At 34.7% G+C, this 24924-nt stretch overlaps 1 protein-coding gene across 3 annotated transcripts in view; it reads left to right on the forward strand.

Annotated features, from left to right (window-relative positions):
• LOC126834242 (uncharacterized) overlaps positions 1 to 24924 on the forward strand; it is a 108273-nt gene that overhangs the window by 26949 nt on the left and 56400 nt on the right. The window contains exon 1 of one of the 3 annotated variants that reach the window (XM_050566025.1): positions 21989 to 22343. The exons of the other annotated variants lie outside the window; for them this stretch is intronic. The gene's annotated coding sequence lies outside the window, so the exon portion shown is untranslated. Of the gene's footprint in view, positions 1 to 21988; positions 22344 to 24924 lie in introns of those variants that run through there. 3 annotated transcript variants of the gene reach the window in all.

Below are 24924 nucleotides of genomic sequence, written 5' to 3' on the forward strand. Positions count from 1 at the left end.
AACAAATTCAAAGTACAATGAGTCGCAAGGCCGGCGGTAAAGTTGCTAAACATTGATCGATGGCTGCGGTGTATACACGAATAGATATTATCAATACTAGTAGCCGCCATTAGAGCACATAATGCGTACACGGAGAAAGAGTAGGCACTACGATAACAATAACACAGAACGAAGGAGTGCGATTTTTGTTAGTCGATCGTTAAAGTCTTTGGGCTGGCGCTGAAAATGGAAAATGGAAAAAAATAATCTATAATCCGTCCGAGGTCGATGGGTGACGGCTATTGACGCTGCCGTGTGTGTATTATTGTTGTGTTTATTTTTCAGTGTTAACTAACACCATGACATAAAGATTGGCGTGGGTTGACGGGTTCAAGCACTTCTCGGATCCGTGCGTTTTTTATTTTAATACAAACGGACGAACCAGATGTGATTTTAAATGGTATTTCCATTACTGAACCTGACCGGAGGACTTGGTCTGGAAAAGTGGCTAACAGAAATAAGAACGTTGACGATTTTGGCGCGCATGCGAGTTGTGAAAATCAAAATACTGTTGCCTAGAAAAAATGAACATGACGTTCAAAAAGCGTTTTGTAATGATTCATAATTGTAGCGCTTTGTACGTTTCTCTGACTTTCCGTGACTCGTCCGACGCGTTTTGGTACTTATGTTTACGAACCATTATAACCATAATATATTAATAGTAAATCGATATAACATCAATACCTATATTATCTACGGCTGCACAAACAACATACATATGGACTATTGGTCTCAACGCGTTTCGAGTTGATCTATAATGTGCTGTCCTCGTTTCCGAAATATGCAACAATTTTCAGCGGCCTGTACACTTAACTCTAATAGCTTAGGTTCCAGGTCGTGTGAAAAGGACCAATAGTGGAGGAATCGTAGTAATAATACACACCGGCCAAGGTTGGACTTAACGAGCGTTTTTTTACTAGTTCTACTGATTTACGTATGGTGGTCATTTTTCATAATATGCAATGACATCACATTACACACATACGACAGCGTTACCTTACGTCTATACTGTTGTCCCAAAAAGGATACATCTTATTATTAGTAACAACGGTTGTTATTTTCCAATATAAAACTGCCAACATCATATTACAATAATAGTTTGTTTTAATCAAATGAGATAAATGTAAATACGTTTTTTTTTATATTTATAGAAAACGTTGAAAGATATTGTTAAACTTTATAACCTATATGTGATGTGTACGGTTTAATGACATTAATTTTGGTTAAATGTTCAACCATGACTTTCTAAAAAAAAAAAATTGTTTGTGAATTCAAAATACAAGTAGGTAAGCGATAAAAAAAAATACAGTAAATTAATTTGCCTCTATATGATCTTGTGATACAGTTATCAAAAATGCATATATTTTTTTTTATATAACATATGTACATTGTTTGACCGATAGATTTATCAACGCGTTTGATTACCATAATCCGAACACCTAAAAAAAATATTCCAAACCGACGTGCACAACGTGGTATAAAACTGGCGTCTCTATCATATCTTTCCCGTATGGAAATCGCTCCTATCTGGCGCCATAGTAAGATGTTGTAATCTAATGTATCGTGTTAGGGTTTCCTCTATTTAACATATTATTATTCGTTCATATGCATAAATATAATATGTTTGCGCGTCACAGAAGGCGAGGTCCGGTTAATAAGAAGGTTTTTTTTTTTATAAATATGGAAATAATAGAAAATTCCGATCAACAGCAATGACCCGTGCTACCATATTAGAGTTCAACCGGGTATGCGTTATGCGACTTCGTGGTGCTCACGAGTTCTCATTAACTCTATAAAAATTGTATTGTTATAGAATAGTAGATTCATAGTATAGCACATTTCTTTCGATTATAATAAAAAACAAATCATTGATTGGAAAATGTATACTATTGCAAAAAAGTCAACTAAAATGTTCATTTACAAAGTATTATAGCGTTAATACATTTTTCAACATGTTTCAAGGATTTGTTTATAATAGCAATTTATTTAAAATAACAATTTTTTTTTTATAAATTATGATTACGGCAAAAAAAGTTCTATATTATGAAACTATGTTCTAATTTACATGAGTGCTTTATTTTCTAAAACCATGTATTGTTTTTATGATTCACGCATAATAGAATACAGGGTGATCATTTAATCTAAACCGCCCAATAATAAGAAATTCAAATTCTTTTTTTTATATTCTTTACATAATGTGTTATGTGATCTCAATTTTCTATACATTTTTATTTTTCTACTTCACTCCCAGCTATCCTACTCCCACTCCCTGTTTGTAGAAGTAGCCAAAATTCTTAAAAATCTATATGTTATCCGTATTAAGTACACCCATTTAAGACTCAATACCTTCTTAGCACCGCATTGAAGCTAAAATATATATAGTTTTTCTAAGATTACCTAATACTCGAAAAAGGCAAATAAAAGTAATTTAGACAAATCATGTTATTTTGTAATCCTGTACAAACGTTATAAGTTGCACCTTGTATTGTAATAAATAATAATAATTCAGAATTTTGATTAATTGCGTTTTAAACACTTGAAATTTCCGAAAAATACTGGGTAAGTAAATCATTTGCCCCGGACGAAGCTGCTGACGATAATTCACTGTACAATGATGTAATGTTTTTTATCTCTTAAGTGTGTGAAGATCCATGGATAATTTCTTCTATTAACTCGAGTTTTCTCAATTGGAGTGTACATATATATATATATCACTTACCGCCATGACCACCACTTCGGCTTGACGGTGTCTGTAGTAAACGAATATTATTTTTCTTCACTAACAACAATTAGGGAAGGCCGTCGTATAGCGAGTAAAAAAAAAAAAGTTATTATTATTATTATTAATGACCCGGTTACATAACGTTTGAGCGTACAGCAATATTGTTATATTATGCTATTCACATTATATTATTATGGACGACGTGTGTCCAAGAGCAGAAGAAGGCGTAGTGGCCAAAAAAAAAAAAGTTAAGGCAAGGAAGTGGAGACGTAGGAGACATTACCGTTGCTGGCGACTAAATCGAGTCATTGTTTTTTCCCCGTCGCATTCCAAATGGACGAGGCGGCGCTATACATTCAGTTCGGCCCAACTATTTATTTAGTTATTCTAACTTGAAATGTATTGTGTTTGTAAGCCATAATTTTAGTTAGACCAACTATGTATTTTTTTCCGTGCAGCTTTAAAACGGTTTACTACTTCAAAGAAATATTGTTAAAAATGGTTGAAAATTTGTCATATCGGATTCAGATTTCAGGTCATATAATAAAGGAATACAATTTGGCATTTTGACAGGTAGTTCAATTGCTTTTTCCCTGGAGAAAAAGCACTTTATTCTCAGCACTTTATAGAGATTATCTAGTATAGGTATTTGCCATTTGGTATAACAGCTTAGCCGTTATGTTGTTTGTGTTGTTAGCAGTTTTGAATTGGTGATGATTGGGAAATGGCATTGTTTGATTAGAGTTTTGATATAATATTATATTTTCTTTACGTTTTTTTTTTATCTTCTACTTATTTGATAATCGCTCAAAACTCAAACTACCTAGTCAAGTCATGTTTGTTTGGGTTTAGTCTGTAATGATCATAATGTAAAGAGTATTATAACCGCCTATATGTTTTTCAATAAGCAATAATTTATAATATTTTCCGAGTATAAAACTATGGTCGTTATTCACGTTCATCTAACAACACGAACAACCGCGTGTCTTTATAGTTAAAACATAATGGATAAAAAATACAAAAAAAAACATGACGTCCAACGCCAGCGTGTGTTGTTTGTCTGCCTAGCATTTTCCCAAACGATTTCTTGTCCAATCCATCAAGTCCTCTCAAGTTCGCTCCTACGCAATGAGCTTAACCAGCTCGATCAGGCTCATTATTTTGCATTATTAAAACGTTGGACATGGTGAATAATCGTCGATGGCGGTTCAACTGCGAAGATAACCCATTATTATATATTATACATTGATATTGGGAAGGGAACAAAATACATTTAAATATTCATCTCCGTACTACAATAGGTGGTATACGCTGGTGTACATCCAATGGAAAAACAAAAAAAGCCACTCGGTAGCAGCGGCAGAAGAGTCTCGTGTGGCGCATTCCTCCGGCGGTGTACGGTTACGGCGCAGGTAAATTGCAATTTATTTTACTTGCGTTTTAATTGCACCGGACAACCCGGGGGTTTAGCGTCAAAACAATTATGTATATAAATAAATAAACAAAAAATAAAGAACTATATGGATACGGCTTGGAACCGAGCCAAAGCCCGTCTCGTGAGCCACGCAAAGATATTTTTACCGGCAAATTCCGTAGGTATAAAACCTAGCAATATCTGCTGACCTAACCTATACCGACGCACGTGCGTGCAATAACTTATCACTAATAAGTGTCTACTACCCTCGACCCGTTCCTCCCTCACCCCCCAAATGCGTTTATCGTGCGCTTAAATATCCACTTGCAGGGAGGCTCGGGTTTCGCATAAAATACCGCAGTTACATCGGCGAGAGATGCTTATAGCTGTTATAAAGTCAAGCTGCGATTAGCGATTGCGTATGACTAAAAATAATAATAAACAAAAGACCTGAGTAATTAGTCCTTATCGTTTGAATCGCCAATAACGATTCTACAGACAAACACAATGATTCTTTCGTGTAAGATGCAAAATAAAAAATAAAAACACACCAGTTATACCCTTATGAAACGTTTGGGTACAACACTAAGAAAGATATTGAATATTGTTTTTATACCAGTGAGGCTTACCGAAGGATGTACAGTCTACATTTAAACTTAAAAAATGGTTTTTAAACTATCGAGTTTATTGCATCGTATAAGTATCAAATAGGATCCTTTTGGTCTTTGTCATTTTTCACTCATTTGGACGACAATTTCGAAAAATGTATGAACGCGGTTACGTGTACTTTTGATAAGTATAACTTTGTTCTTGTATGAAGTTTTTTTCCGATGGCAAAGCGTTCAAAATTGTATTACGCAATAAGAAGTATCTCGACTAACAATATAGGCCAGTCGTCAGAACATTAAAAAAAAATAAGGTCCTGTTGTACGTCAGGCTTCTTTTGCATTATTTAGAATCATGTGTCTATCAAATAAAAGAAAAACACTATAATTCAACGACAACTCTTATAGCAGGACCATTGACCGTAGATCGCTTTAAATGTGTTGTATATCATTTCAATCTATGGCATAATATTTAATGGTATATTATTATTTGTCTGTTCACCGACGCGACGGTGTCAGAGTATAAGTACTCTGACTGAGCGTCGTTGCATAATATTCGCAATACACGTTTTATACGGGAGAAGTTGAATTTTTGCAAATCCGGTATCGACTTTACTCGGGTTTTAGATTGTTATTTTATATATATTTTTTTTAATAGCGTGGCCATCATGGTATTATCCAAATCGGTCGACCTAAGGTGTAAAAGTATGACCCAAATTCGGCACATGCAGACGTCCGGCCGTGTGATGATGTGCGGATGGTCGACGTGCTTTGCGCGTGGCTCGTTAGGAGACCTCTATAATATGATAACGGTACAGGCGGTCACGTACATCCTTTTTTGGATATCGTTATATCATTATGTAACGAATAATATAATATATATAATATTATATACAATAATAATAATAACCGTTTGCGCGGCGGTAGTGTTATTTTTTCGACCATTTTCGGTTTTAAAACATCATTACATGGTCAGGGGCACGGCGAAGAGCACCGCTTGTGTAACCTTCAAACGGCAACAGCTCATGTTTTTAAGATGTTCAATCCAGCAGCCGGTAATGGGCTTGCGCGGGTCTCCCGTGTGCCGTACATAGGTTTGGTACGGTATTAGAGTGTTTTGGTGCCCGCGTAGACAATAATTTAAGTTTTTTTTAAGAAAAAAAAATATCGTTACCGAGCAATTCCGTCCAAAAAGAAACCCAGGGAAATCACTTTCTAATTTTCCATACGCGCCACCCGCAAAAGTAGTAACACATTATGTTTTAATCAATTTTCAAACTAGATACGATTGTTTTTATATTATGGCTAAAAAAAACGGGCGCGACGTTTGACGGTGACGGCGTTAATTTAATTCCAGGCGATGACAAAAAAAATATATATTCACAGATTTAACGATACCGCGTTCAAAATGATTTGCATATTATATCTTTGCTCGGTTATATTGTTTGAACTGAACGGCGTTAATAATATTAATTACTATTACACGACCGCGTAGGCTGTGAACGACAAGAAACTTATATGATAATAAACATAAGTCTATAACCTTTATGCGTGTTAGCTAGCGGACCATCTGGTTAATTCCTTGCAAATATTCAGCGACCGTAGGGACTGTATTTTGCAGGCATAATTACCATTAGTAGGTGTGTGCGTGCGGCGATGCCAAATTATATTGGCTTGTCTGTCAATATACACAGTTAATACTTAATAATATTAACACTGTCAGATCCGGCAGAGTGGACGGATAAAATATAATCCAATCATGTATTGATCGATGGACCTTGAATGATGCGAAATCGGGCGCAAGGTTACGTGTTGGGTTATCGACATCATAGCCCTATGATGTAAAAAGATAATGATTTTTAGCGTGCGTTTCGAGTACCCGCTTTTATAGTTTATGAATGGCGCGAGAAAAAAACAAAGATTTTTCATTCAAACGCGTTCACCGGTTTTTTTATTTACCGTTCTTTATGACGTTATAACATGTATTATGATGTTGTCAATTTTACAATACCCGTATATAGGATTCGCACCAGAGTTGAGCTTTCCAAACACTGTCGTGTGCTTACAAGTAAGATTTATGTTTCATAATAGTTTGCAGACTATTTATTGTTATTGCTTGATCGAATATTAAACAAAAGGGAATACTGTGATGATTACAATTATTTCGCATTGACATAAAAATATCAACCCATTTTGGACCCTCACTTAGGGCTGGTTAAAAATGTTCTAGAACGTTAAAAAAATTAGGGCTCGCGTTGCTCGAGTGCCTATGGGTTATGACTATAGCTTAATACGGCCCTGGTAAGAACAATGTAGACACGTCTTCATAAATCATAATCATTTGGTTCATCATTAATACCTCCTACTCATTTATACTTGCAACTAAACTGAAAATTCATTATTTATTTACAATTCAACTTGTATTGGCGATACTTTGATGCCGATTTGTTAGCCTCTGGGCACTGATAGAAATGCATTAAAAAACAAATACATTTATCATATATGCATGCGAATTGTGTACATTCCAAGTTTAATAGTAAATAATATCATGTTAAAAATAATTATTCAGTTTCTGTGTAAATATCACTGTGCTGTGGGCGTTAAGAGTTTTTGATTAATCTTTTTAAATTGGGGCCCCCCGTGCCCAAGGGCCAAGTATGAATTAGAATGGCTAAAATATATCCAGCATGCACGGGATGACGTTATCGGCCTGCGGCGTCTTTGATTTAGGTACAGTTTTGGATTAATAAATTATATATACACACTTATAATAACACACAATAATAGTTACTGTTTTCTTGACTTGTCGTCACTCGTGGCATGTTATTTTCTGGATGCTCATTATAAATACAATCAACATCGAAAGACGTGGAGGAGATGTCAAAAACGATTCTACGGTGAGTGAGATGCGCGAGACACCTGTTATTATTTTCAAAAAAACACAAAAAGGTATAGTAGATAATAGATATGCGCTCTGAAAACCGCACACAATATTCTGATGTAGAAAATAATAACAACGCTGACTGGAGGAAAAAACAAACTACAAGTTTTTGCCGTCGCCAAGCAAAATACCTCTCCCTGTATAATGTATACGCCATATACGGATGGAGAACGTGTGAAAAAATCCCAATTATCAACAAAAAATATTATATAAGTACTGTAAAAAAAAAAACAAATCGATACCGAAGTCGCATGTGATGGTTACACACATGGATAATATTGGGATTAATTTGTATTTATTATTTTTTTTTTTTAATCTGGTTTATCGACTCGTTAAAAAAAGTAGTCTGCCTTGTACGAGTCCAGTTGTTGATCTATTTCTGTGCACATAACAGCCGACGGGCAAAAAAATAATATTGTGGACTTAACGAATGTGTCCCCGGCAGCTCCCGGCGGTGGAGACACTGCAAGGTCACCCCTCCACCGACCGTTGGTGGTTGCAAACAATCATTATTATATTATTAATATTATGCAACGCACACGTCGCCGTTGAATTCCGTCGGGGTCGTGCGTTTCGTGACGATAGTTTCCAATGGATATTAGAATATCGAGAGCAAAATATTTAATTTCACCTAATAGCCAACCGCCGGTTGCAACCGATACCGTACTGAGTGTGTACGGCGGTGTAACCTATGGAGAGAAAGAAATAATAGCGCAATAGTATGCACCGAGTACAGAGCGACCATCACAATATATTATTTTAAGTACAGCTGTTGTAACACGGTCAAGACAAGTAGAAGTGTACAGTAATCAGATGCAGACATAATTATTCATACCGAAACAGTGCAATGAAAGGGCCTAGGTCAGCAAAGGTTGCACAAATCAAGGGGCGTTAATACTGTTAAAACGACGGTAAAATAATTTTATTGTATTCAATGCAGTTGTGGGGGAGGGGGAGGCAAAGAACACGGTTGCTTTAGAGTATAGGTACTTTTAAATGGTTGGCACGGCACTAACCGATACAAAGACAAAGCATGAGTTTCGCACTAATTAAATAATAATTACATAATGTTTTTAGTCGACTATAACGTGGGTGTTTAGGTTTTTTACAAATAGGAATTTATAATTTATAATCACACTTAAATAATTATTATATAACAAACGAATCTTGTTTTTATTTTATTTACTTCATCTTTTTATGGTTTGCTTGTATTCTGAATTCATTAACTATATTTGTTATTATTGTTTTTTTTTGGCAGAAATCTATTATACATTATTATAACAAAATGTTGTTTGGTTTTTAATTTTTACACTACACGTAACTGATTTGTTAATAAACAAAAATAAAAACTGTTTTTTATTTTATACTAAAAAAAAATGTGTTTACATTAAAGGACAAATCCACTCCACCTGACCATAAAATGTATTTTCTAATCCAAACGCGTCTCCATCGTACCAACCTAATATAGTGTGTATACAGTAGTTGGTAAACATAAGTAAACGGCCTACATAATATGATTATTATATTATGTTTTATGTAATGAATGATCTTTAACTTGTATGAACAAGGACTGGATTGACCAATAAACACTACAGGCACAACGCCTAGGGCTTAGTATAAAACACAGGGCTTACGACTAACGACAGTAACTGGGCTTAGCTTCGTCAAAAAAAAAAAAATTAACAATAATACTAACACACACCTGGCATTTTTTTTATTGGATTAAGGTATTACAACATTTCAATATAATATTTCTAACCTTTATGACCTTTATAAGCCCTTAAAATATATTTTGAACGTCAGTAATATTTTCATTGTACAAGAATGTTCTGGACGTCAGAGTTCATGGTGCCTTACAATCGAGCCCTAGTATGATCAATGTAAATATTGTGTGTTTATAATTATGTCTTCGGTAATCATTAAACGATTAATTTCTGATATTCATCGGCATTTGCATTGAACTGAAAATGCGTTATTTCTTTTTTTACAATATTCAGTGGATTCAGTGTCTTGAAGATGTATACTTTGGTACTGATTTGCCAACAAAATTTGGTAGAAACGTTGTCCACGCGAATTGACAATAATCACGTTAGAAACACCCATTCAGTTTTTGTGTCAAATCAAAATATGTATTCAAACTGCGCATTATAGTATAGGTACTACTAATAATATTATAACATCGAGTTTGCCACGAGTCAACGGCGTTACAAAACAGCGCAAATTTTGTAGCTTTTAAATTTTAGTCACGACCGTTCGAGCCGTTTTGCAATACATTTCTGTGTAATGTCAATGTCGTGACACGTGATTAATGAATTGTTAATTATGTCTACACGTATATCGTGCGGACGGCTTTTGTTATTTTTTGCCAAAGTACAATCATTTTAATATTTGAACTGAACTTGAAAATATTTTACGGCTATACTAATAATTATATGATTTTCCAAAAAACGGGGACCGCCCCAAACACGAAATCGGTGTAGGAATTCGGCCCTAAGCGGTGCTGCACACACACACACACCTCGCAAGGTCATAAAATAGATTTTATTTTCATTTTCTAAATAATATTTGTTATGGGTGTATACCAAAATAATTAAGTACCAAGGAAAATACCTACTCCTATTTACTAATCGCTTTTTTTTTACATTGTGTATACTACCTTAAACCTTTAGTATATAATTTAAATACACCGGTTTTGTCCAATAGACAATAATAATATATCCTAATAAATGTTATTGCAGTTATCGCGTTGGGTCGATAGAGTTACTCAAGTAGTACAATTGTTTTTTTATAACCTTTAAAAGGTGTTGGTCCTACCGAAAAGCGATTTTTGACAGTACACTTTTTGTTTTGTAGTGTAACGACCCCGTTACAGTAGGTAGCGTAGTATTTTGATGGCGGGTCATAAAAAAGTAAAGGGCTCTGTGCAATAACCAGACAGCTCCATTTTTATCAAAAATTGTTTTTTCATGGAAAAATTATCTGTATTTTTAAGGAACAAACAGTAGAATCTGACTGTTAGGCACACAAAGGTAATACAAAACGCATTTTCCCCGCCAATGGTAGAAAATTGGATAAAGAATTTTATTTTGATCGTCCTGAACAATTAAAAAAAAATAGAGCTGTCCGGTATTGTACGGAGCCCTTCAGTTAGTATGACTAAAATCTAACAAGGATTTAAGCGACTTTTTAAAATATTTTATAAACGAGTAACACATCGAAACAGTATTCGCACTTCTGGTGGCTGTGTTTGTTATGGTTTTCAGTGTCTAGAACTATAAGGAGCTATGCCAATAATTGTTATATTGACAGTGTTGAGCCTCCCAAGGGTTTCGCTATACTTGCGCCAATAACACAAACCCGTTTTGGTTTTCACCTCTTTGAGATGGTAAATGCGATTTTGTTATGTGCTATATCCGGCCATTATCTTCGGAATACTGCACCGATGAGATAATACGTTTGAAAAACAAATCTCGCACATTAGTCGCTGGTGTTTTTTTTTTTTTTTTTTTAATTTATCCAAGTGTTTTTTCCGAGGTCCACGACCGCATAATGGCGGTGGCTGCGGTGTCAGTCGCCATGATCGTTATTTGAAAGCCAATACGTCCACGTATGTGTGTGGTTGAGATAAAAATAACTCTGCGACTCGAATCTCGTTTACGCGCCAAAATCGCCGTCCAATAGGCGTAATAAACATGTCTCGGGTAGGTATATTGTCAGACGGGCACCGGTGGGTGCGTTGACTCGGTCCGCCAACCCCACACGACCCGGGCTAGGAGGGACTTACGTTGTATGTGTAACGCATACCTATAATAATATATATTTTGTACAACGTCTATTATTATCGCGAGTACATATTATTATAGTAACGCGATATTATTGTTACGTGTGCGAACCGTACGGTTTTTTTTTTCTCCACCGTCCGGTCCCCTGTCGACTAAGATATATGTATATCTTATTAATTTATTTTCTGTGAAAAGAAAAACTCCACTCGGTATGGATGACCACGTTACGGATTCCTACACATTCCTAACAAGGCCGATAAACGCGGCAACCGGTTTCGGTGAAAAGGGAAAGACGGTGGTAGCGTGCACGCCTAAGGTAGTTGCCCCGAACCGCGGCCGTATCATAACACCGCAGCTTATCCGCCGTCCGTGTGTCGTCACCGATTGTCGTGCTGGGTATATTTATATTTATATGCTATGTACACCATCGGCGGTTTATACCGGGTTCGCGGTATCGCACGCCGTCGACGGACACGGTAAAATATGATAGCAACATACCTACGTCTTGCTCGCGGAGTCGTAAAGCACCTTGCGGGGTTTTCAGCAGGGCACAGCTCGATGACAGACAGAATCCATATGTAGAACACTGACGGGCCTGGCACGCGAATGATGTGTTGATCACGGGGAGCCTAAGAATAACACGAGCACTTGGCATGTAAAGATCGTTGAATGCAGAGCCGAACGCCCCCCCACAAACAACAGGTGACGTCTAATATACGAGTTCTACCCATTTTCTAAAAACCGCAGGACATAATAATTGGCACGATTTGTCTATACCGTCTAGCAAGTTGAGCCTCAACGTGTTGATATAGGCAATACCCCGAGAACGTCCTAGACAAAGGTGGATGGGCTAGGCGAAGGAAAATCTAAGATTACTAGAAGTAGGAAACGTTTTTTTTCACACTGAAAGTGCACTGTGTGTTAAAAGGAATATTGTTATTGTTATAGGATGGTTTTAAATAAACGCAACAGCCAGCATAAAATATAAAGAATACGAAAATCAGCGGAAAAACGACAGTTAAATAGTATGTACTTGAGACAGACAAATTTTTAATCACGCCGGTATGGTACAACACAAACGAATCTGTGACTTTTAATTCGTGATTAGAACGGTTGTGGGAATGTCTGTATAAAAAAAAAATTACAGGATTAGAAAATCAATTCTCATCACCGCATCGGAGCTCGAAAATAATTTTTGTGAAAATATCATATTTCTTCGCGGCCGTCAAACTCATTTCGTTACTTTGATCTGGTGAAATCATTAAGATGAAATCGGTCCGATCTCGTCCAGGGTTTACCTCGATTATTAAACGTGGGTGGGCATGAAATTATCGCTATTTAACCTTCTAAGTAATTTCGCTCACGAATTCTCCACCTACTAAAAAACACACCACTTGTCGTAAAACCGCGCACGAATTCAAACTGCACAAAGATCAACGGCTACATCAAACGATTAGTACTTAAGTATACCTATAATGTGCAGCTAGATATTTTACGATAGTCGTGAAATTACTTTTTGGTTATGTCATTTACGAGCCGTGACGGATATTTAGCTAAAAGCAAATACCTTTATAGTCTTTAAACCATTATAATAGGTGTATAATAGATAAAACCATGAATTTGTTTTTTAATTTTTTTATAGCTAACAAGTCCATTAAGTAACAATGTTCGATAAATTTATTACTGGCGGAAAACGAGCGACAAATTATCCTAGCCTTACCTAACCAGAGGGAAAGGAGAGGGACTTTTTTTGTAAAGCGTTCATTATGTACTTCAATCAAAATTGAAAAGGAAAAGTTTAAAAATAAAAGTAACTCATCGTTTTCGACATGACTGTAATATATTGTACACGAGTCTTTGAAGAATAAAAAAAAGTAGTGGGTTATTTTTTTATAACAATTTCAACTTAGATTTTTATGTATTTATGGATACATATTAAAAATACAATATATTCCTCATCTTTGATGGCGATCTAGAGATAGACATTATTATTGACTTATTTACTTTGATAAGCAGTAAAACGTTAAGTATAAGTGATTTCAGAAATGTTCAGTGAATACGATAACCGCTTGATCTCAAGCAAACCAACGTTGCTTAATTTCGATAGCTGTTTTGTAATGGCTGCTGAACATTTACACAGTTTTAGACAGGTTTGGAGATTTTTTTTTATCGGCAGCCTAACGTAAATGAAGTGAATACGCACTCGGTTGGAAAAAAACAACTAATCTCTTTTGATAGAAACATTAAATATGCACACGTGTCTATTATTATTATTAAGTCAAAGTATGTATTTTTTTTTTTTTTAATATAATAGTGTAACGGTGGTTTTTGTCAAACCGATTTTCGGATTGTTTTACATATTATTATGTAAAACATAAATAATATCATATTAAACAGTTACCGTTGCAGCTGTCGTTTCTTTTATTTAAAGAATATTATGAGAGAAAAACATATGATCTACGTGCAAAGTATAGGCAGGTGATCAACCGGCAGGTTTTGTAAAAACGTTCAATTTGAAATATTTGAAATATTCGCTCGAGCTATCGCGTTACATACAACAAACCCTGGACACTGCAAGATGCAATGAGGAAATAAATAAAATATTGTTATTGCCGCTGTTAAAATATGATCGGCCTGTCCATGCCATATTATATAGACCTTCATAAAAACAATGTGTAATGCATCCTATAGAATGTGTATCATGTTTTTCATGGCGAATCTATATACACATGTAGTTACGGGTAGTTAGATATTTTAAAAGTCATTTTCAGTTTCACAGCTGTTGTACCTACAGCGGTTGATTAGTAATAACATTGACTACGAGTATAAGTCCAATGGAAATAACGATAATATGTATACTTAAGCAATAAGTCTGCTGTGAGAGCTGATGATGCTGATAGCATTGCTACCGAAATACGCTGCTACTAAAAAATGTATTAGTTTTTGCGGTGAAGGATGTTTTTCGATATTTTCTTATTTAATTTTATATTGTCATGTTTCTTAATATGCTACAACGTTGAGCAATACGATTGATTGTGATTGTTTTATTAAATTTCCAACAGAATTATACCTTAGTTCAATTAACGTAAATTAAATAATAATAATGGGTTGGACTGCTAAACCGCAACCACATGTTGTAATCGTTATCTTTATTGAGAATATGCACGACCATGATATGTTTTTTTATATATCGAGCAAATATAGAAATGCCATTCGATTAGATACTAACACAATTACATTTTGATGCGGTTTCAGTATTTAGCGTGTAGGCGCATACTAGGTCAGATTCTTGTCGAGGTTTTCTGTTTTTTTTTTTTAGTTTATATTATACAAAATGATTAATTGTATTTCCTTAACTCTTGTTGGGACAGATATGAAATTTTGATTCTAGGGATAACTTAATTTGGAAATATGAATTGAACCTGTTGGACAGTAATGCCGTGTAGCGTTTGACATCCTGCTGTAATAGCAAAAAATACTAGTAGAGATCTATAAGTATAGACAGAAATCAAGAAGGGTTCGAATAAATACAAGTTAGCTCCCAAGTGCTTTACTATATTTTAAGAGAATTCACCCTTTTTTTAATTCCTTCAACTTTGGATAAAAGGATACGTTTTTGGTTTGTGCAGAAAGTATAACAGTTAGATCAGTATGTAATTAAGAAAACATCACCAGGGGGTGGGACGTTATGATCAGTGTGTAATGTATAAAATACATACAGGGTGACTCGCGTTGTCAATTTATCTGTCAAAAATACCCTGTATAATGCCTGTGTGTGTGTGTTTATTAGACAAAAACCATGGAAATTATATTATGTTCAAAATCGACGGACTCGAGATGAAAACACAAAACCGTTCTAGGACAACAATAATTATTAATGTCCCAATACGAAGACAATGCATATTAATAAACGAGATGACAAGTATACCGATTGACAAAGAATAGGGGAAAATCTATTGAAGTCATAATTGTGTAGATCATATATTATGTGTTTGCGGGTATTTGAAGGTTTTCCACTACTGTGCGTACACACGTGCGTTTAAGTCTTCCAAAAAAAAAAAAAAAACATATTAATATAATACTACCTACCGACTGTGTCAAAATAAAATGCGGAAATCGGCCATTTGACAAATCACAAAGTGTCACTCGAACACAACAGAGAAACGAATAACGTTTTGACGTTGACACTTAACAACTATACTACAAGTATTGTGTAACGACACGTGTATAGAAAAACACAATGGTATAATATTAAAATATGAAAGAACAGCTCGGTGGATAATAAGTGTAATATTATTATTATACCGCTCAATCGAGTGTTATCATTATAGTGTATTGTTATCATCAGCGTGGTTCAATTATGAGATTTGATTTTTAATTTGCATCAAACAATGATACGATGTAGGTTGGATTTACCGTGATATTTCTTAGCGTTACGCGTATTGCGTTGACCTTTAAAATGGTTATGATATTATTTACCAGAATAATAATAATAATTAACGTACACTATTAGGAGGTAGTATAAAGATTATCGCTTATCTAACACACGGTACATATAACAATAAAACAAATTTCTGAATCTACTTGTTTTATAGTCGTGACCAATTTAACCGAACTACTTCCACGTATGGTAAAAAATAAAATTTATAAAAAAAAACCTTAAAAAATGATCATATTTTACGCATGTTTATCGCGTATTATTTTTGTTATCTCACAGAGTTTTGTCCAGCGTTGATGTCGTTCGCGGCAATATGTCGGCAATAGTACAACCGGTTTACATTTAAAGTTTTTTTTTGACATTCGTTGGTAATTATTTGGTAATCGCCGATACTTCGCAATATCGCTTTCTAATCGTATAATAATATTGTAATATGTAATCCCTCATTTTATGTACATATTATGGTATTATATTGAATCTGTGGGAATCATACACTAAACATGGATAATTTTATTTATTGTAAGTCGATAATAACTGTACAAGGTCACTGAAATTGCATAGGCTAGTGTTTATGTATACTATAAAGGCAAATAACAATTTAGGACAATAATGCTAATAACGCAAAAACAGTTAACCGTTAAAATATTAAAAGATATCTCACAAAACTATTTTTTTTTAATTACCTTAATAATTTATACTTACTATTTTTCTAGTGAATATTAAAATGATTATAAGTATTGGTATTTATAGAAATAAAAATGTATGTAGGTATGTTGTTTAATGAATAAATAATTAACACAATCTAATGCACTAATCGAATAAATGGAGATGGTTTGGCACCTAGAAAGAGGGCAGAGAAATGAATACAGCGGTAATAGAGTTATAAATAAAAGGATTTAGAGGTAAATGCATTTAAAAATGCATGTGTGTAAAATCATGAAGTGCGTGGACTGTAGAGTATATTATATACAAAGGACGTAGCAGATTAAATTAATTAAAAAATGATTGTTTTATAGATATGCTTGATAGATCTTATGATGTGGCAGTAACACACGGAGTCATTATTCAATATAATTTATCGCCATATTTTGTTCCTTTCTTTTGTAGATACAAAAACATAAGTTATAACTTATATTGACTAATGTTTTACATGAAACCAATCATACGAACGTAAAACCAATAATAAATAAAACACAGGAGTGGATACAAGGGGAGGGACCACGGGGGCTGAAATCTCTCCCTTATGTACTTAAATTTTATGCATTAATAGTGTATTTTTATTTTTATTTTTTTAAATATATTATATAATAGAAAATGTATTTTTTTACCATGTAAACTTTAACTCTAGTCTCTATGACTATTGCTAAATTATATTTACAAATTTTCATTATAAAATTCATGCATTATTCTGTGTGTGTCCATAGTACGGCTATGTGTATTATGAGTTCAACAGACTATGCACAGGCTATGCATAATTGCCTGTGTCTTTTTTAAATCGAAACAACTGTCGCGGTTGATTAAATCTATTTAAGAAAAACTGTTTTCCACTTTCTGTTCCTAATCGTGTACTCGTTTGCACTACCGTCTGCTAAATTTATATTTATTGGGTAACACAGGCAATGGTTGAGTAAAGCTCTTTGTTATATAATTGTAACATTTGCGATAGTATAAAAGAAAAATGAATCACGTATACTACATGACGTTGTGCACTTACCCAGATAATAAGATGCACAACAATGACGTTTAAAATTAGTTTTACTCATCGCGCTTAAGTGACACCAAATCGCCAATAGTTCTTTATAGAGCGTGTTAAAAAGCGTGTTAACCGAGTTTAAACCGCCTTGTTCATTGAACGCGGTAAATCTTTACAACATGAACCTTTATTGAACTGTTGATATTAGAAAACATAACAACAGTTATTCAATTTTAAGTGTAAGTAGGTATTAGGATTACCGAGATTTCAATCGTGCCACCCATACTCAATAAGAAATTGTTGGTATAAGTACAAGTGTACAAGTCTATGGTTAAAAATTAATAAGTTCAACGCACCACCACTGCACTGGTTCGACGTTTGTCTTAAACATATTTCAACGTTATTTCGGTGTTCAGTGCGTTCCAGAAAAATGTGGTTTTTGATTTTACACTATATTAAAGCACTGATCGAACCCAATCCATCAAAAACGTTTCGCACCGCAATCGAAATTTTGTTATCAAACTGAGGCGCTGTAAGTTGAAAAAAAAAACAATATAAATATATATATCTACTCGTCTCATCATTACACTAGTAGGTGGTACACGACGAGTAAGTATAGACTAGTAGACAGTAATGAGTCTACGGTAGGTCGTAATTGGGGATCGCTCCCACCGTGTGTGTATAATAATAGTAATTTATTATTTGCTCAGGCGAACGGCCAACCGCGCGTGAAGTTTAGGCATTTTTTAATTTACATTTTCATTGGTTCGCGCCTGTTTCGGCTAACACAGCGTGTTGCGGTTTCCACATTATTACCTATTATTATTATTGGTGTTTGTATAAGGTTTACTCGCATGTGTGTATTATACAATTTTTATTCACACATGTATTTATGTACCCGTATAACGGGTTATCCGTTGAAATTCGAATGGGACAAGGGAAAATCACATCGGTCGCGTACGTGATCGGTAGAAATCAATATATATATATATATATATATACTCTTATAACTTCTAAGTATAGGTAAGTTCAGTATATATTAATCCCGGCGATCCGATAGGTCATTCCGGTTTGATTTGTGCGGTATGCCCGCGCGTTGCCGTGCAATGCAAACAGAAAGAGCGTTTATATTATTATTATTATAGTATATAGGTAAATCCACATCCGAGTAAAGTGCGACCGGGACTCGGGACGCAAATCGTAAATCTCCGTTTAAACAAAAAAAACAATATATATATATAATAATGAAAATAAATCGTTAAAACACATATTTTGCTATTTACCCAACAACGTTTATTGGTTGTACCTGCCGGTCGCGGTCTGCAGGCGGAGAGGATTTATGTGTCCATTGATCGTTTCATTGCCGCGCTTCATCGGGGCACACACGGACTTTTAACGTAGTCGGTCGAAACCCAATGGAATTGATAACCGCCAAGTAAAACGTATCGCACATAGTGTAATTTATAGTTTCCACACGTTCCCAAAGCGCATAATATCCTATATTATTTTATTAACGCACAGTATGTAGGTATACAGTACTCCATAAAGGTACGATACGAGCCCAGCGACGTCATACCGCCGCAGAAGATGCAGATCGTTTAAAATGATATATTATTATTGTTGTTATCAGTCGGTGGCCGTTTTACTTCAGCAATTGGCGTTAATTGCGAAAAAAAAAATCAACGGCTAGGTTTTTCCAAAATACTACCCCCTCAAAGCATTGTTTGAAAATGTATACATGGAAAAAATACATAGTTAGTCATAGTAACTAAAATTATGGTTAATATAGTTGACTCAACTAAACATTGTTGCTTTTACTAAAAATTTAGTTGGTCCGACTATTTATTTAGTTAGACTAAATGCTATAGTTAGACCTAGCCTTCCGGTATTATCATTTATAGTATTTGGTTATTCCAACTAGAAATATATTGTGTTGGACCAACTATGTATATTTTCTGTGTACGAATACAGTATAAAGCCTCGAGCGCTGTTTTTATGTTTTGTTCGGCTCTTAATGAGTTCCATAAATTACATTTGTGAAATAATCGCGTGTACTGTTTTCGGACAACCGGCAACCCTTTCATAATCCGCATTTACCGATTTACGTTTGATCGAGAACTATGTGCACTGTACAATGTATACATCAAGCGACAGTTCGAGCCACAGATGTAATTTATCTTACAGCCGCGGGCGTTTATAGAAATTAAAATTAAAAAAAAAAAAATTCTCCCGGCACAAGTGTGTAGTCTTATTGTCCGTAAAAAAACAAATTGCATGTACTTGTTAAAATATTAAATTGATATATTACATCATAGTTTAACTGACATTGAAAAATAAACGCTTATATTTTTACCTATACTATGGGTATAAATGATTATTTAAATTTTGAAATGAAATGTCGCATACCTATATATATTTTTGAATTTAAATGTTAAATCAAATTTGCCTTGAAATCATGACTCATCATTTAAGCTTTTTTTATTTTTACTTGGGACTTCGCCAAAGGACTTTTAATGGAAAAGACCGAATTTCCTGTATGACCAGAACATTCAGACTTACGATTTTTGAGATATACGAAGGTAGTTTTATCAATACAAATCAATAGATATAAATTCTGCGATTATTGCTAACGCGAGACATTTCAAGGTTTTACTTGTAGTATGTATAAGCTGTTTTACTTTGCAGCAATCTTTCATTCTGTTGGTCACAGCTCATTTATTATTCAATCAAAACATTTTGAGAGTAGGTACTTAAATAGTTATTGATAAATGTATTGCTTTTACGTAATATCATCAATTAGTTGCAATTTTGTAATAGTGATCGGACATCACAGCTGTAGACATATATGTATTAAGACATTTGACCGGCATTTAAATTATGCCTGGAAAGTAGAACTTTAGCACAACGATTATTCTATAGCTTTAAAATGTAATTAAATATAAATTCAACGGCAGTATAGTAAAATCCTATGAGAACCTCGATCTAAAATATCTCCCAGAAATGTTCTAACTAAATTGTACCAGCAGACAGATATTATTGAACTTAGTTTTTTTTGAGTTTTCGTTAAAATGTCAATAACAACTTCAATGGTATGTTTATTTTCCCCTAAATCGAATTTTTACACTCCACTCCAAGGTCCGGCGATGTTGTGGCAAATGGCCTTAATTAATCTATGGTACCTATAAATTAATTTTATTATTAATTACAAATTGTAATCGTCATTAAGTGACACTGGTATTTATTGTCCCTTCTTTGTCCGGGCAATTATAATAATGAGTCCTCAGTTAAATCACGGTTTTTTTCCACCACGTTATCAGCCCCGAACGACGTGGGAAAACTGCATGTCGGGCGCATGGCTTAAGCTATATACTAGGTTATCGATGATAAAAACAAAATGGCGGCGTAAGGGTCAGCCAATCGAATGAATTTTTATTAATTCATCAGGCTACATCAACTCAGACAACTACTAAAATCAAAACTACCCCTTAATACAAAACTCCTCATTTATAAGCAATTAATTCGCCTCATTACTAATGCTCCATGGTATGTTAGCAACCGAACCCTTCACAACGACTTAAAAATTCCAACAATACCTGATCTAGCTATCTAATTCTATAAAAACTTCCACAACAAGACTTTTAATCACCAAAACCCATTAATATCTAATTTATCTTCCCTCACTCTTCCTGAGAACCCACCAGGCCGCATAAATGGCCCAGAGATCTTCTCAACCCAAATGTAAATATATAAAAAAATAAAAATAAACCACATCACACACTAGTTTAATAAAACATTAACTTACACATCTGAAGTAGTGTCAATGGATGTTCCCTTCAATCAAGTCGTACAGATTGTAAATAAATTAACCCTAAATTCTACTACTAATTGTATATATCTAAAAAAAAAAGGTATTAAGTATATATTTATTAAAAAAAAAACAAAAAACGATGTACCCTTACGTCGCCGTTGTGTTAAAAACTATAATATTATAAAAAAAAAAGTGGTGATATGCAATAGCACACAAGTATAATACCATGGTCAGGCGTTTAGTGTAGACCACTAAACGCGCATTTATATAGAGACTCGGTTACCGCAACCTACGGTCGTGTGTGATATAACAATAATAATAATAATAATAACGAACGGTGATAATAATGTATGTATGCATACGTTTAATCCGGACGAGAAGAGAGCACACGCGGAATAGAAAGAGTTAAAAACCCAGAGGCGCGCGCGCGCCCGGCTCTATGTGTGTGTGTGTGTGTATATTTAGATTGTCATCGATGGAAGGGAGAGGTGGCGATGGCGATGGCTGTGGCTGTGGCGCTACGGAGGAAAGTTGTGCAAGCGGCCGACAACGCTGACAGAAGTGGTGGTCGCGCCGTCCGGTACAGTCGCACGACGTCAGAGCCGAACTCTCTCCTCCGGTCGTGTCTTTCCACGTGTGTATGTGTTTTGAATTTGATTTGTTGTGTTTTTGGTTTTTCACAATCCGCTTACAAGTATCCGACGACGTCTCGACCGTGTGCTCTACAATCGTATCCCCGTACCGCGTGTAGTTTTTTTTTTAACAGTTTTTTTTTTTTTGTGAATTTTTCCACCCCAATGACAATTTTATCATTGCATTAGACCGACACTCGGTGCAAAGAAGTTTTTCGATCGAAAAAACATAATATATAAGTGTCGACGACTAACAAACAACATTATCGGTAAGTCGACAAAAAAAAAATAAAAAATTACAATTTTGCTGCTTCTCGGTAGAGGGATTAGTTTAAAAATTCTTATAGAGGCAAATATTTTAACACCTACACCTCATAGGAGGTATAAAGAGTATAAGGGCATACTCCCCAACACTTATGAGGTAAACATTTTGAAAACTCCCACCCGATACCACTGATCATATTTTGTTATATTGCATAATTATATCCAGCAGTTTAAATATTTTAAAAAAAAAATTCTCAAGTTAATACATCAAAGTCCGTTTGGTCAATGGTAGACACGAATAAATAAAAGAAACAATTAAAAATACGTCTTTTCTTGTACATTTTAAACGAGGCGATTAGTTTAAGTCACCGTTTGCACCAATAGTACTTACATTTTAAGGGTGATTAACGTAAAGGGGTTAGGTAATCATTGCCGCCACGCTGTTTTGAAGTTAATATATTTAATTTTCATTCAAAATCTGTCTGTTATAAAAAGTGAATAATTAAATGTCTCACATGAACCGAAAACAGTGTAACAGTTTAATAATTATATATATAAATATATATATTATTATATATTATACAATTATACTATATTTTTTTTATAGTAGATATATCCGGCAATAAAATAACAGTACCGTACAAATTAAAAAAAATTAATTAGTATTTTATGTTTTTATTTTAAAAATATATATTGTGCGGACTCAAAGGGGGTTTAATGTAATTTTAAAATAATATATTTTCTGTTTCTCGTACGGTGAACGTAACGGCTCGCCGTGTAGCAGCCACGAGGACAAGTACCCAATCATAACGCCTTCGGGCCCGGTTTTACTTTTATTGACCACAGAACGCAATATATTATATTAATATGTATGAGTTGTGTGTGTGTGTAATCAATCTCTGGATTGTGCAACCGCGCGTCAAATTTAACACAAATACTAAACTATTAAATAATATATATTTTATTGTATCGGAAAATGGGTTCAAAAAACTAGCAGAAATTAATAACGCTATTTGCCCGTGATGGTTGTTGGGAACACGTCATAATGGATTTGTGCAGTCTTAAAACGGCGACCACCAGATTTTACTATTAAAAACGCACAATGATCTCCTGGAGCGCATCACTCGGAGTGTGCGTTTTGTTTTCAAAGAAAACGTTTCGCACACTATTAATAGATTGTCGATTCACACACTACAACAAAGCAATTAAATGATATTCAAACGTTGGGCGGTTCCAATAATGGAATAATTATCCAGTGGTATCCGTTCGGAGTTCACAGTCAAGAATTCCAGATCGTATAAAAACATTAAAACGTTCTCAATACATAAAAACACTTTGGCAATCATATCTTTCAGGAGAAAATTGTTTTTGAATATCAAACAGTCGCACCAGATAGTCCGTAATATCTAGAATAGATTATCTGAAAAAACAACAAAATAGCTTTAGTGGCTAATTAATATCAAAAATGATAGTATTGTAATCATTGGAATCGCTGATAGCGCTTAATCGTATGGTCCCATTTAAAAATCCTTGATAACCGTGGTTTTTTTTTTTTAATTTTTAGCCGTTTAAAGAAACGTAGACATTTCTGTTTTTCGTGTTGGATAGCCACAAATTATATATATATATATATATATACTCGTAAAATTTAAATTACAATTTGCGCTGTTGGTAATTTGGGGTTTTGTCTTGCACGTGTCCCGGGGGCAAACGAGTGGCCGCCTTACCACCGAGTCTAGTTGGCCACCGGCCGTGAAAGTACTCGCACATTACAACACATTAAGACGTTTGTAAAAGTTATGTCGTGCCGGCGAATTTTGCCGGGTCGAATGTCGAACAAGACGAGCGAGCAAAAAAAAAACGCGAATAATATATTATAATAATTAGTGTTGTTTTGGAGATTTTTTGCAAAAAATCAAACACACGCGGGCAAAACATACAAAAAAAAATTACACAGTGGGCTGTGGGTAGATACGTCGGTTGTCATGGTCTTAACGCGGATTCTCATCCACTAAAATCGATCGAACAACAATCACGTACACACGTTATCATCAAGGACGGTGACGTATAAGTAGTAGTTCGAGGGTATTAAACCCACAAGCGAGAATCGACCGGTACTTAAGCCGACGACAGCAGTTTCATCCGGTAATTGATAAGGTGTAATTTTTCAATCGACGAAAGTCTTGGCCCCTGACGAATTCGCTTGCCAACTGTTCACGATGCCTACATAGGTCAGTTGTCCTTTAAAAAAAAAAAAAACATATAAACGGCGGGTAAGATTTATCGCGTTATTTATTTTATTTGAAACCTATTAATATCGTCTCGCCTACGGTCGTACATCATGTTGTGTACAATGTAGTATTTTTCTTTTTTATACCGTGGTGTGCAAATGATGTCCGCGGTTTGAATAATATTTTGTTTTAATAATCGTTGTTGATATCATCGTCTATGTCCTTAACCGATATGGCGCATAGAGACGTCCAAATTGCGCCAACGTGCATGATGAACAACCACCTGGAAATCATTGAACGGATGCCAGCGTTTGATCGGAATACGATATTATTTTGTATATGTGTATTGGAGAAA

This window comes from Adelges cooleyi, unplaced genomic scaffold, assembly GCF_023614345.1.
Source record: "Adelges cooleyi isolate 19-005CV unplaced genomic scaffold, UGA_ACOO_1.1 ACOO_flye_CR_arks_rails_tigmint_CR_PRNA_21, whole genome shotgun sequence".
Lineage (NCBI taxonomy): Eukaryota > Metazoa > Arthropoda > Insecta > Hemiptera > Adelgidae > Adelges > Adelges cooleyi.